The sequence below is a fragment of the Humulus lupulus genome, chromosome 2, assembly GCF_963169125.1.
Source record: "Humulus lupulus chromosome 2, drHumLupu1.1, whole genome shotgun sequence".
NCBI lineage: Eukaryota > Viridiplantae > Streptophyta > Magnoliopsida > Rosales > Cannabaceae > Humulus > Humulus lupulus.
In genome coordinates, this window is record NC_084794.1 from 147,092,458 (window position 1) to 147,106,176 (window position 13,719).

Genomic DNA, 13,719 nt, shown 5'->3' on the forward strand with positions numbered 1-13,719 from the left:
AATTCTCTTGCGGAAAGGCTAGAGTGAAGTTCATGTTTCACTTTATATTTTTAATATATTGATTCTTTATTTTGTTCTTCATTTCTATATCTTTGTTACAATTAAATTTATTTTCTTGTAATTTTTATTCTAAATTTATTAGTGTCTTTTACATAAGTTTAGTCATGCTCTTCTTATGTAATTTAGGCTCTTAATTTAATTTAGGATATTTGCTATATTATATGCTTTTTACTGCATTCTGCCATTGGTATTTTATCTCTCTAAGGTATATAATATGATAGGTTTTTAAAGTTAGAAGTTAGTATAATTTAATTAAAGAACATATTTTAAAGTGAGATTTATTATATATATTTTCCAACTATAATTAATGGTGTAGAATTATAGTTGAGTAGAATGAATCAATTTTATTAAAATATATATATGTTTGCATGACTGAAACTTATGCCTTCCATATTTTCTTTCTGATTCTAATTCCTCGATTTTGTTTATTTAATGTTTATATTATTTTTCAAAGTTACATTATTTCAATGTTTATTTATTCTGATTTAATAATCTTTCTTTCTACTTGTATTTTACCTCTCTGTGGATACGACATAGCCCGATTACTACTGCGACCACTTAAGAGTTATTGGGCGATATCTATTTTTTGTGCCGTTGTCGGGGAGGTAATTCTACAATTAAAGGTTTGCATAGTAAATTTTTTTTTCTATTTAAAAAAAAAGTAGTATAATTTTTAATTTCTCTTTTATTTTATTTTTCCTTAGTAATTTTTATTTTTATTTATTCATTTATTTTTTTTATTTTTATGTTTCGAATTATATTTTCTAGATTTAGGTTTTTTCTGAAAAAAAGCATAAAATTTAAAATCATAAAATAAAAAAAAACAATGTATTGAGAACATTTGTGTAATTTTGGAAATTAGTAAAAACCAAACTAGTTCTGTCTTAGAAAAATTGGTTCTTAAATAAGGTCTATGTTAGCGTTACCCTCCAACCTTTTCTAAGAACCTCAGGGAGTTCTAGAAAAGCTCTTGGGCCTAAAGTGGTTCCTTGGCAGCCTTCCTAATTGGCTTGGGAACATTTTTGGTGTATACTTATTACACTATTACATACTTGCGCTTATAATAATTACAAAATAAAAAATATATATATATTTATGCCACGAAACAGAGACGCACTAGGGAGATTTGTGAGACAACAAGTAGAAACTTTAGAAAACTCTCCTAGTTCGTCATTTTCTTCCATTCGTTCAAACACTCGCGATTCACCGAGACTTCCTGAACCACCCACGATGGCTCATGAAGATGAAGTCCAACCAAGAATTCTATAGGAATATTTACATCATACGCGTACAGCCACACCTTCAAGCATAATGTATCCCAACAATGTGCCAAATTTCCATTTCAAACCCAACATGATTAACCTCTTACCAACTTTCCATGGGTTGGAAAATGAGAGTCCGTACGTGCATATACAGGAATTCGAAGAGGTGGTAGCTACATTCAACAACTGAGCTGATGTCACCAACATTGTGAGATTGAAATTTTTTCCTTTCTCTCTCAAAGACAAAGCAAAAATCTGGTTGTATTCCTTAAGGCCTAGATCTATCGGAACATGGACGAAATGACAAAAGCATTCTTTGCCAAATATTTCGCGCCCCATAAGACTAGAAGCCTTAAGAGGCAAATCTCTACCTTCATCCAGAAAAACCATGAAACTTTCCATCAAGTCTCGAAGAGGTTTAGAGATTTGATAAATCAATTCCCACATCATGGATATGAAAGTTGGTGTCTGATAAGCTATTTCTATGACGATCTCACAACCGGACAAAGACAATTTGTACAAATAATGTGCAATGGCGAATTCCTTCGAAAATATCTCGATGAACCTTTCGAGTACCTCGACGATCTCGCTGAAAAATCCTACACATGGAATGGATCGAGTCCTATGGACAAGTCACGATCAACTAGAATCTACCAATTAAGGGAAGATGACAACGTCAAAAGCCAAATTGAATCATTGAGACAACAATTCGAGGCTTTTAAATCTCAAGAAGGTAGAGGAATCCATATGGCTGCAAAGGTAGAGACACGAGATCCATGCTTCATATGTGGAGGGACGGAACATCAACCGCAAGAGTGCCTAACTCTTGGTGAGTTAAGGGGAGGAAATGAGGAACAATCCAATGCTTTAGGGGATTACAAGAAGCCTAATAACCCTTTCTCAAACACTTACAATCCTGGTTGGCGGAACCATCCAAATTTCTGCTGGAAGGATTCAAACCAAGCATATGGGAGCCAATGGAGGTTGGAGCAGCAACAACCGCCAAAAGCATACATTGCTCCTCAAAATAACATGCAGTCAAGTAATTCTCTAGAGAATACTTTGCAAATGCTTGCGCAAACTCAAATAGCCTCAACTCAAGAGCTCAAATCTTATTTCACACAAATGGTAGAGGAAATGAAAGACATGAAAATCCAAATGACAGAGCTAAACACTACTTTGGCAATTCAAGAGCCTGGTAGACTTCCCGCTCAACCTCTAATCCATCAAAAAGGGCAACACGTAGCATAAACCTCCTCCTTTACAGATACAAATTTCAAAGAGGTTAATGCCATCTCTACTCGAAGTGGTCAAAGTACGGTTTCACCGTTAACTAAGACAACGAGTACGTCAATGCCCGCTCCAGATGATGATGTGCCAATAAGCATTCTAGAAAGGCACCCTTTCCTCAATCTTTGAAATCCACTGGAAAGGTACTGGAAAATCATGGTGAAATCCTAGACCTTTTAACACAAGTGAAGATCAACTTGCCATTGTTGCATGTGATCAAACAAGTGCCAGCTTACGCCAAGGTTATCAAGGATTTGTGCACCATTAAAAGAAAGCACCATGTCAAGAAAACTGCATTCTTGGTGGAACAGGCTAGTGCGGTAATTGACTGCAAGACACCGCCTAAGTACAAATATCCTGGTTGTCACACCATCTCATGACAAATTGGGGAGCAAGAATTTGGTCAAGCCCTTCTTGACATAGGAGCAAGTGGAAATCTCATGCCATATTCAATATACTTGCAATTAGGTCTAGGAGAACTCAAGCCCACATCTGTGGTGCTACAACTGACTAATCGACCAGTTAAGAAACCTCGGGGAATAGTAGAAGATGTTCTGATTCAAATTGAAAAATTATATTACCCTGTAAATTTTCTCATCTTGGACACTCAATCTGAAGTGAGTATAGAGTCCAAATTTCCCATCATTCTTGGTAGACCTTTCCTCGCAACAACAAATGAACTCATTAACTGTAGGAATGGTCTCATGAAAATCTCTTTCGGGAACATGACTCTAGAAGTGAATGTTTTCCATATTGGAAAACAACCACCTGATAACGATAAGTGTTTCCAATCATATTTGATCAATACACTTATTTCAGAAGAGGTCCAAGAAAAATACACGTCTAACCATTTTAATCATCTCTTCCAAATTTCAGAAAGTTCTGAGCTCGATGAGTCTAAAATCAACCCTGAAATCGTCAAACAATCACAGGCTAGAAAAACCATGTGTTGGAATCCAATCTTCGAGGAACTCCCTCAAGATCGAGAAACACCAAAACCATCCATTGAACAAGCTCCTCAACCAAAGTTGGCACAACTTCTCGAGGGTCTGAAGCATGTTTTCCTGGGAGCTGACAACACTTTTCCTGTCATAATATCATCCAAGATCAATGCCACACAAGAGCGTCAACTCATCAATGTGTTGTAAGAACAAAGAGACGCATTAGGATGGACAATAAATGACATCAAAGGTATTAGTCCTTTAATTTTCTCCCATCTCATTCAATTGGAAGACGGGGCTATACCACGTCCTGACACTCAAAGAAGATTGAACCCAATGATGAAGGAAGTAGTTAAGACTGAAGTCTTGAAACTTCTTGATTCTTACATAATCTAACCTGTTGTTGGCAGTAAATGGGTCAGCCCAACTTAGGTTGTTCCCAAGAAATCTGGGGTAACAGTGGTACAAAATGAAAAAGGGGAACTTGTTCCTACCAAGGTCACAACTAGGTGGCGCATGTGCATTGATTATAGAAAATTAAATGCAGCCACTGGCAAAGAACATTTTCCACTTCCATTCATCGATCAAATATTGGAACGTGTGGCAAGTCATCCTTTCTATAGTTTTCTTGATGGTTATTCAGGGTATTACCAAATCGAGATTGCCTTAGAAGATCAGGATAAGACCACATTCACTTGTCTTTTTGGTACTTTTGCCTTTCGGCGCATGCCATTTGGCATGTGCAATGCTCCAGCCACTTTCCAGCAATGCATGATGAGCATATTTAGTGATATGATCGAGAAATGTATGGAAGTATTCATGGATGATTTGACAGTCTTTGGAGATTCCTTTGAGTCAAGCCTTCTCAATTTAGAGTTTGTGCTTAAACATTTCAAAGAGAAGGGCTTGGTACTCAACTGGGAAAAGTGTCATTTCATGGTGCCATCAGGCATAGTCTTGGGGCATGTCGTGTCGGATCGAGGAATTGAGGTTGATCAATCAAAGATTGAACTCATATCAAATCTGCCCACCCCCAAGACTGTTAAAGACATTCGATCTTTTCTTGGGCATGCAGGATTCTATAGGAGGTTCATACAAAATTTCTCGACAATTGCTCAGCCATTGTCAAACCTCCTAGCAAAAGATGTTGTGTTCAGTTGGACACCTGAGTGTGAGGAATATTTCTGAACGCTCGTTGCAAAACTCACTTCTGCTCCTATCATTCCGCCACCAGATTGGAACTTACCATTCGAAGTCATGTGTGATGCTAGCAATTATGCTATAGGGGTCGTCTTAGGTCAAAGAAGGGAAGGGAAGCCCTTCGTTGTTTATTACGCAAGTAGAATTCTTAACAATGCTCAGATGAACTATTCTACCACTGAAAAAGAGTTACTTGTTGTAGTATTCGCACTTGACAAGTTTCATTCCTATCTGATTGGTTCACCTATCACAGTCTTTACGGACCATTCCGCCTTAAAATACCTCATTTCCAAAAAGGTTGCTAAGGCACGTTTAATTAGGTGGATCCTTCTATTACAGGAATTTGATCTGACCATAAAAGACAAGAAAGGAGTTGAAAACGTGGTAGCGGACCACTTATCTCGTCTTGAATATTTTGATTCCGCTGATGGCCCAGCCATTTGAGATGACTTCCCTGATTAACATCTCTTCGTAGTTACTAAGTTGCCATGGTACGATCATATCGTCAATTACTTAGTGACTAGCGAACTTCAAACTACATGGAGTGCACAAGATAAACGTAAATTTTTTGTCGAGGTTCGTAACTTCTATTGGGACGATCCATATCTTTTTAAGTATTGCCCCGACCAAATTATGAGACGTTGCATTCTAGATGATGAAATTTTTAGTGTCCTGAACTTTTGTCATAATGAAGCTTGTAGTGGTCATTTTTCTATGGAAAAGACTGCTGCAAAAATCTTACAATGTGGTCTTTATTGGCCCACTTTGTTCAAAGACACTATCAATTTCTGTCGATCATGTGAAAGGTGTCAGAAATTAGGTGCTCTCTCTTGGCGACATATGATGCCATTAAACCCAATTCTTGTAATAGAAATATTTGATTGTTGGGGGATAGAATTTATAGGACCATTTCCACCTCCTTCTTGCTACCTTTACATTCTCCTCGCCATAGACTATGTCTCAAAATGGTTGGAAGTTGTGCCTTATCGAAATAATGATAACATAACTGTTATGAAATTCTTAAAGGAAAATATGTTATCTAGGTTTGGCACACCACACGCTATCATAAGTGATCAAGGCACCCATTTTTGCAACTATTCTTTCGAGACCTTAATGCAAAAATATGGTGTAATTCATAAGGTTGCATTGCCTTATCACCCACAAACAAATGGCCAAGCTGAGTTAGCCAACCGAGAAATTAAGCAAATTTTAGAAAAGACGGTTAATCCTGACCGCAAAGATTGGTCCTCACGACTTCTCGATTCTCTCTAGGCATACCGCACTACTTACAAAACTCATCTTGGTATGTCTCCTTATAGGCTAGTCTATGGAAAAGCCTGCCACCTTCCTGTTGAGCTGGAACACAAAGCTTATTGGGCAGTTAAAAGCCTAAATTTTGATCTCAAGGTGGCAGGACTCAATCGTAAGCTTCAATTGTCAGAAATTGAAGTGTTAAGGAACGATGCTTATGACAACTCTACGATCTACAAGGCTAAAATGAAAGCGGTCCATGACAAGCAGGTCCTAAGAAAAGAATTTGAGCCAAACCAACGAGTACATCTTTATGACTCTCTTCTGCATATCCACCCTGGCAAGCTGAGATCAAGGTGGACTGGCCCATATGTTGAGAAAACTGTCTTTCCCAACAGGGTTGTTGAGGTCATAGACCCAACTGATGGGAGAGAATTCAAAGTAAATGGCCAACGACTGAAACACTATATAGAGAGGGTGACCAGGCCTGAAGAAGTCACTCTCGTGGAACTGGTTTACCAAGTCTGAGTAGTGTTCCAAATTGTTTGTACATAGGTTTGTTTTCTGTTTATTTCCCTTTTGTCATTTTATTTTATTTGTTATCATTTTGTATTTTCAGTTTTTCATGTTTTAGAGAATCAATATTCGGTTTATCACTCGACACTCGCTATCCAGGTGTTCTCTTTCCCTGCTCTTTTACATGTATTATATATTGAGACATTGAGGACACTGTCAGATTTTGGTTGGGGGTGGTGAGCATATTCATGCACATTCATGTTAAGTTTTGTCATATTAATATTTTCACGGTCAATTTTTTTTAAAATTACTCATTTATTCTTGCAAAATGTTACTATTGAGTCAATTTTTGTTATCTATATTACTAAGAGTTTCTCTAGAGTTACCTAATGCACAAGCCAAACATTGTGGTCAGATGGTTGTTAGTACATATTTGCTTAGAAATTTTCTACGTTTAAGAATCCATTATTTTGTGTGAGAGGTGAGACTTGAGAAAACAACTTTTAAATTTTTATTGATTCTTAGAAATGGTTATAATTATTTTGACAAGGTATTGTGGTATGAATGGATGATGTTTTAGGGATAATATTTTCTATAGAAAAATCTTATTAGAGAGCCTTTTATTATGTTCTTCATAAAAAAATGAAAAAAAGAAGAAGAAGAGGAAAAGAGAAAGAAAAAGAAATAGAAAAAAAAGGAGAAAGACATAAGAGCAATATTTCTATCATTATCAATTATGTTATCTCTTGTGTCCAAGGAAAAAAATGTGTGTTTATTAATTTCATGTTCTATTTTATGGCTCTAAGAATAAATGTAAAGATTGTCTATTTAACTTAGAATCCCAAAAAATTGGTTTTGTGGAACTCTTTAAGGTGGTTGTCCTAATAGTTTATCTCCTATCTTCATTTCAATAATTATTTAAGAGTTTGTCCTTAAAATATACCCATTTGATGAGTGCTTACTTCTTTTCCAACTCCATGAGTGAAACCCTTAAACTTTAAATATTTTCAATTACATGAGAGGTTAATGGAGTTGAGACTTTTACTTGGCATAATTTCGAAGGATTTATGTGCTATGGTTTGCGATAAGAAGGTTCAAGTTTGGTGCACACACTCACAACTCTAGATTTATTCGAAGTAATTTTGATAACTCTTGTTGACTTGTTACTAACATTTTGTGATTATACTTAAGTTCTGTTATAATTTTTGACCGGAAATATATCATGTTGACATTTATTATTTCACATGAATTGCTGGAGACTAGCAATAAGCTGGTTGGGGGTTGTGATTAGTGCTCAAAAATATCATTTTATTAATTTTAAAGTTCAAAATTAATTAATTTTTAATTAATATTTTCATGGATTTATTGTAATATATTTTATATTTGAAAATATTAATTTTTGTTAAATTTTCAGGAAATAAAATGTATTTTTGACACAAACAAAAAGAAAGAATAAAGAAAAAAATATAATTGAAAAAATGATGATAAGGTGAAATAGGCCCAAAATCAAGCCCAAACAGCCCAGGCCCAAGCCTTCAGCAAGTGCCACACTGCCACATGGCAGCCTGCCATTTGCACAGCCAAGTCGTTCCTCCAGCAGGCGACATGCGTCCCGCCTGACGAAGCCGAGCCGAGTCGAACTGAGCCACCAGCGCCTGACGCGCCTGCCACACCTGCCACGTCGTCATGCCGAGCCAACCAAAAGGCGCCACATCGCCTTGCTATCTCCCACTCCACCAACATCATTTTTCTGCAAGCCAATCAATGCTTGACACATGGCCAACGTGTCTGCATCTCCCACTTGTCCCACTTTGCATCTAATTTGCAACCATTTTTCCCACTCTTTAGTACACGATTTTAACATATTTTGGGTCATTTTTTCACTATAAATAGAGGACCAAATGGAGTAAAAAAGTATTAGATTGGGGAATTAAGTGTGGAGAGTATAGTGAGTGAGAAAGCATTTTTGTTCTTATTTTTCTTTTATTAATTTTACATTACTTTGAGTGAAAACAATGCCTATTTTAAGCTAAATTCTCTTATGGAAAGGCTAGAGTGAAGTTCATGTTTCACATTATACTTTTAATATATTAATTGTTTATTTTGTTCTTCATTTCTATATCTTTGTTACAATTAAATTTAGTTTCTTGTAATTTTTATTCTAAATTTATTAGTGCCTTTTACATAAGTTTAGTCATGCTCTTCTTATGTAATTTAGGCTCTTAATTTAATTTAGGATATTTGCTATATTATATGCTTTTTACTGCATTCTGCCATTGGTATTTTATCTCTCTAAGGTATATAATATGATTGGTTTTTAAAGTTAGAAGTTAGTATAATTTAATTAAAGAACATATTTTAAAGTGAGGTTTATTATATATATTTTCCAACTATAATTAATGGTGTAGAATTATAGTTGAGTAGAATGAATCAATTTTATTAAAATATATATATGTTTGCATGAATGAAACTTATGCCTTCCATATTTTCTTTCTGATTCTAATTCCTCGATTTTATTTATTTAATGTTTTTATTCTTTTTCAAAGTTACATGATTTCAAAGTTTATTATTTCTGATATACTAATCTTTTTTTTTACTTGTATTTTACCTCTCTGTGGATACGACATAGCCCGATTACTACTGCGACCGCTTAAGAGTTATTGGGCGATATCACTCACTAAACACTAGGTTCATAAGGTCCTTGAATGCGGCATGTGCATTGGTGTGTCCAAAGGACATCACTACGAACTCATAGTACTCATACCACGTTTGAAATGTTGTCTGAGGTATGTCTGACTCCTTAACTTTGAGCTAATGGTGACCTGATCGGAGATCTATCTTGGAGAATATCGATGCTCCATGGAGTTGATCAAATAAATCATCGATCTTGGGAAGCGGATACCGATTCTTAATCATCACCTTGTTCAACTGCCGATAATCTATACACATTCTCATAAAGTCGTCTTTCTTCTTAACAAACAATATCGGGGCTCCCCACGAAGAATGACTCGATTTTATGAACTTTTCATCGAACAGCTTCTCCACTTGAACATGCAGCTCCTTAAATTCTGCTGGTGCCATCTGTTACAGAGCTTTCGAAATGGGCACCATCCTCAGAATAAGTTCTATTTCAAACACCACTTCTCGCTCCGGCGGTAGCCCGGGAAGGTCATCAGGAAATACTTTAGGATATTTGCATATGATGAGCACTTTATCTTGTTTTAACGTGCCCTCTTTATCCTTATCCAAGACATCGGCCAAATATCGAGTGCAACCGTCCCCTAACATCTTCCTCACCTTCATAGTGGAGATCATCGCGAATTTATTTTCCCTGGCTATGCCTTGGAACTTAAACAGATTCTCTCTTGCCAGTTTGAAAACCACTCTCCTCTTCTTACAAATCACTACGATGCCATACTTACGTAACCAGTCCATCCCTAATATTACATCATATTCTAGTAGGTCTAAAATCAACAGGTCCACTGTCAAATCTCGTCCCTCTACCAAAACTGGTACGATCTTACCAATGACTACACCAGCATATCTTCTATTGAAGGCAAAGACACCCCACATACACTATGCATAGGTTCAGGCATTCGATTCATTTTTTTGACAAAATAGTTAGCTACAAGAGAATGTGATGCAATAGTATCCACTAATGCATATGTAGAGGTTTGGGCAATAAAGATCTGACCTAACACCATATCAAATGGTTCAGATTCTTGGTTGCCTTGAGTAAGAGCGTAGACTCATGGAGGGGCTCCTATCTGCTTTTTTTGGTTGTTGCAACCTTTCCAGTTCGGTCTTGGGCAATTCTTAGCGAGGTGCTCTAGTTTTCTACAGGCATAGCATGCCCCCGCCTTACACTCACCCAGATGTCGATGACCACACTTATCACAAATAGGCTAGTACTCGAAATCACGCCTGGATTATTTATTGGAACCCCCGATCTGACTGTCAGATGGCCTTCCTTTTCTCTTGTTATTCCCATTGCTACTCGGCCTTGACCCTCCTTGTGCTCCAAAATTCCCTTTATTGCTGTTGGTCCTGGGGAAGAACCTTCCCTTGGAGCCACTCCAGTTAGCTTGGGTCTGACATGAATTGCCAGAGGTAAACTTTCTTTCTTCAAACTTCTGGGATTCCTTCTTTTCCAACCCAGACCAAGACTCTTGGTGAAGAGCTCGCTCCACTCCTTCTACATATGTTTCTGGGCAAGTCTTCCTAGTGTCCGTGAGTTTTTCGTTCTCTCCTCGAAGTCCTCTCATAAACTTGCATACTTTAGTTGATTCAGTACTAACCAGATCTGATGCAAAATTTCATAACTGATCAAACTTCCTGGTATATTCTTGGACCCTAGAATTCCCTTGCTTCAGAGTAGTAAAATCTACCACCTTGTGGTCAATCACGGTGCGGCTGTAATACTTGAAGTTGAACAAGACTAGGAATTCTAGCCATTCCATTTCGACCACATTATGACCCTTTTTTGCAGCATCCCACAAGATCTAGGAATCTTTTCTCAACATATAAATTGCACAAACCACCTTTTCATGTTCACAAACCATTGGGCCAACAGTACCTTCAAAGGTCGGTTGGTTTTGGCAACCAAACCGTTCAGAGATGGGTTTCTATTGGGCCACCCTTGGTGCCTCAAGCCATGCTTTAACCCATGCCCCACCAGACAGTGGATCTTGTTTCGCTACTTCAGCCGCAACTACTTCTGGTCTGTTCCAGTTGTTAGCCGGTGCTACTGGGAGGTGTTGAAGTAATGTTTGAAACATCTTTGTTTGGCGGGCATCAGAGTCCACATGCCTCTTATGGCCCTACTTGATGCGAGCATTCTGAGCTTCTATATCCCTACGGAGCTCCTCCATCTGAGCAGCAAGGTCAGGTCCTTGATTGCCTCCTGACCTCGACCATGGCCCCTCCCTCGGCCTCGACCTATGCCTCAGCCTCTACCTCGACCTCGGGCTTGGCCTACTTGAAATTTCGAGTTCATAGCTGGTTGCTATATTGGATCCTGTGTATTATTGACTGTACGACTTGCTTTGGGTTTGGTATTATGAGCCATGAAAAGTTCCTATATATCTAGACAATGACGAGCAATTAATAAAAGTAACAAGCTAGAACAACATACACATGACACTCTTTGCACAAGTGATCAATAACCAATCATAGAACTCAACCATTAGACAAAAGATTGCATTTAAACATATCAAACCCCAACATAAACAGTCAATGCAAAATCTGAAAGGGTTTACCAAAGTAAATAGGAAGGGAATATAACCCTAGTCGGGCTTGGGGTTTCTAGCATAGGACCCTTAATCAATAAGAAATACAAAACAAAGAAATTTGAAGACCATAGTGTTTTTCAGAAAAGATAATAAAATGAACGATCACTATCCTAATCGACACGCATGTCCCCATCCAAATCATCATCTGAACTCTCAGGTACTTCCTATACAATGCCATTCTTAGTTGCCTCATGTTCCTCGCCCTCAGCCGGATCCTCCTCGGAATCTTCTTCGGGATTTTCTTCTGGCTCTACCACCCTGCCTCTAGGTATGCTATCAACAATGGAGATAGGCCAATCTGTGGCCCAAATGCTAGCTTGATCTTCTTGCAGAAGTCATCACAATTCTCGCAAACTAGCCGCCTACATCTGTGACGGAACCATTTCTATGCGGAGTCTCTTAGAAAAGTTTTGGCATATCCCACTCTCAGTCGCTCGGGTGTGTTGGCCCTATAAAACACTTCATTCATGTAATGCATCCATTTCCAAATGGCACACCGAAGTCGTTGATCGTAGTCGAAGCGTCAAGGATTCTCATCATTAAAGAGTCTATAATAATTGATCCTAGGCGTAGGGATCATGGGTAGGATCCCTATCACAGGTCACCTATCTGAGGTATATTAGTCGTAACCTACAATTTATAGAATCGAGGTAAATAAAAGAAAGCAAGGAAACATATATGAAAAGACAATAATGTAATGACCCGACTAACATAAACACCTCGGACCATTAAAGACTACTAAGCATAACTATTATTTTGGAATACATACATAAAATCATAGAACTTTATTATAAAATTCCAAAATACGGGATCCCATTGTTATTACATAGAATCATAAGGAAAACAAAACATTTAATTAATTGTTCAAATACTAAATGTGGAAAAACATAAATACATAATTAAAAAAATAAGACTTGAAACAAAACGTCATCCTCAATCTTGTCCATCAGTCCATTCATTCACTTCTTGTCCAATACACATGCCAAAGCTGCCATGAATCCATCCTGCCTTCCAAGCTTATTTTCTTGCACCATCTAGAATGAAAAGCAATGAGCCTAATGCCCAGCAAGGAAAATCTACTAAAAAATATATCATAAATCATAAGTCTAAAGACATAAATCATAAAACATATGACGTAAAAACGTAAATCATAAAACATAGGACTACAATATTAATGGCCATTAACTCATTAACGTAGTATGTGATAGAAACCATCTAGGTCCTCTTGCTACTATTCGAGGTAGGTTTAAACACATTATAGTTGTACGCCCTGAATATCAACACATACTTTGTTGAGGTAGCTTGGGCAAAGTGAAAAAACAAAAAGCCATAACCAATGCGCCACGTGTTAACCATTCATCCTGGGAAATTTGGTACGACCCCCTAAACAAATAGCTCGAGCTGATGAATCATTTAGCAGCTTATCGCCTGGAGCCATTGTATAATCATTGCACCAAAAGACACAAGCTGGCTTTAAATTAAGCATGTTGTACATCAGAGGCCTGACATACCCTAGGATCTTTGTAAAGTTGACCACGCAATATAAATGTGCCTATAACAGACATCACGTGTCTGTTTAATTCCCAAATTCCTGGATACGCAATTTAAACGTGTGTGATCAGACATCACACGCCTGATTAAGGCCATGTGGCCCATTACCTTTTGTATCTGATTGATTAGACCACTGTAAAATTTAGATGTTAATCATCAATCTCACAGAAATGATGTGAAGGATCAAGAGATCACAGGATGACCCCAATTCCTACCCAGAGATCATTCTCCTATAAATACCATCTTGGGTAGTGCAAGGGGTTGGATTCTTTCTGTAATGCAAATACTCTGTAAAAATTGTAAGAGAGAGAAACAAGAATAATATTGACTCGTGGACTAGGGAGATTTTAATCTCCG

The 13,719-nt window shown here is 37.5% G+C and overlaps 1 non-coding gene across 1 annotated transcript; it reads right to left on the reverse strand.

The window, feature by feature from the left end:
- Positions 1–1,670: 1,670 nt before the first annotated feature.
- Positions 1,671–1,777, reverse strand: LOC133820645 (small nucleolar RNA R71). The gene has a single exon (XR_009887049.1). It is a non-coding gene; the product is annotated as a small nucleolar RNA R71 (small nucleolar RNA).
- Positions 1,778–13,719: the final 11,942 nt, after the last annotated feature.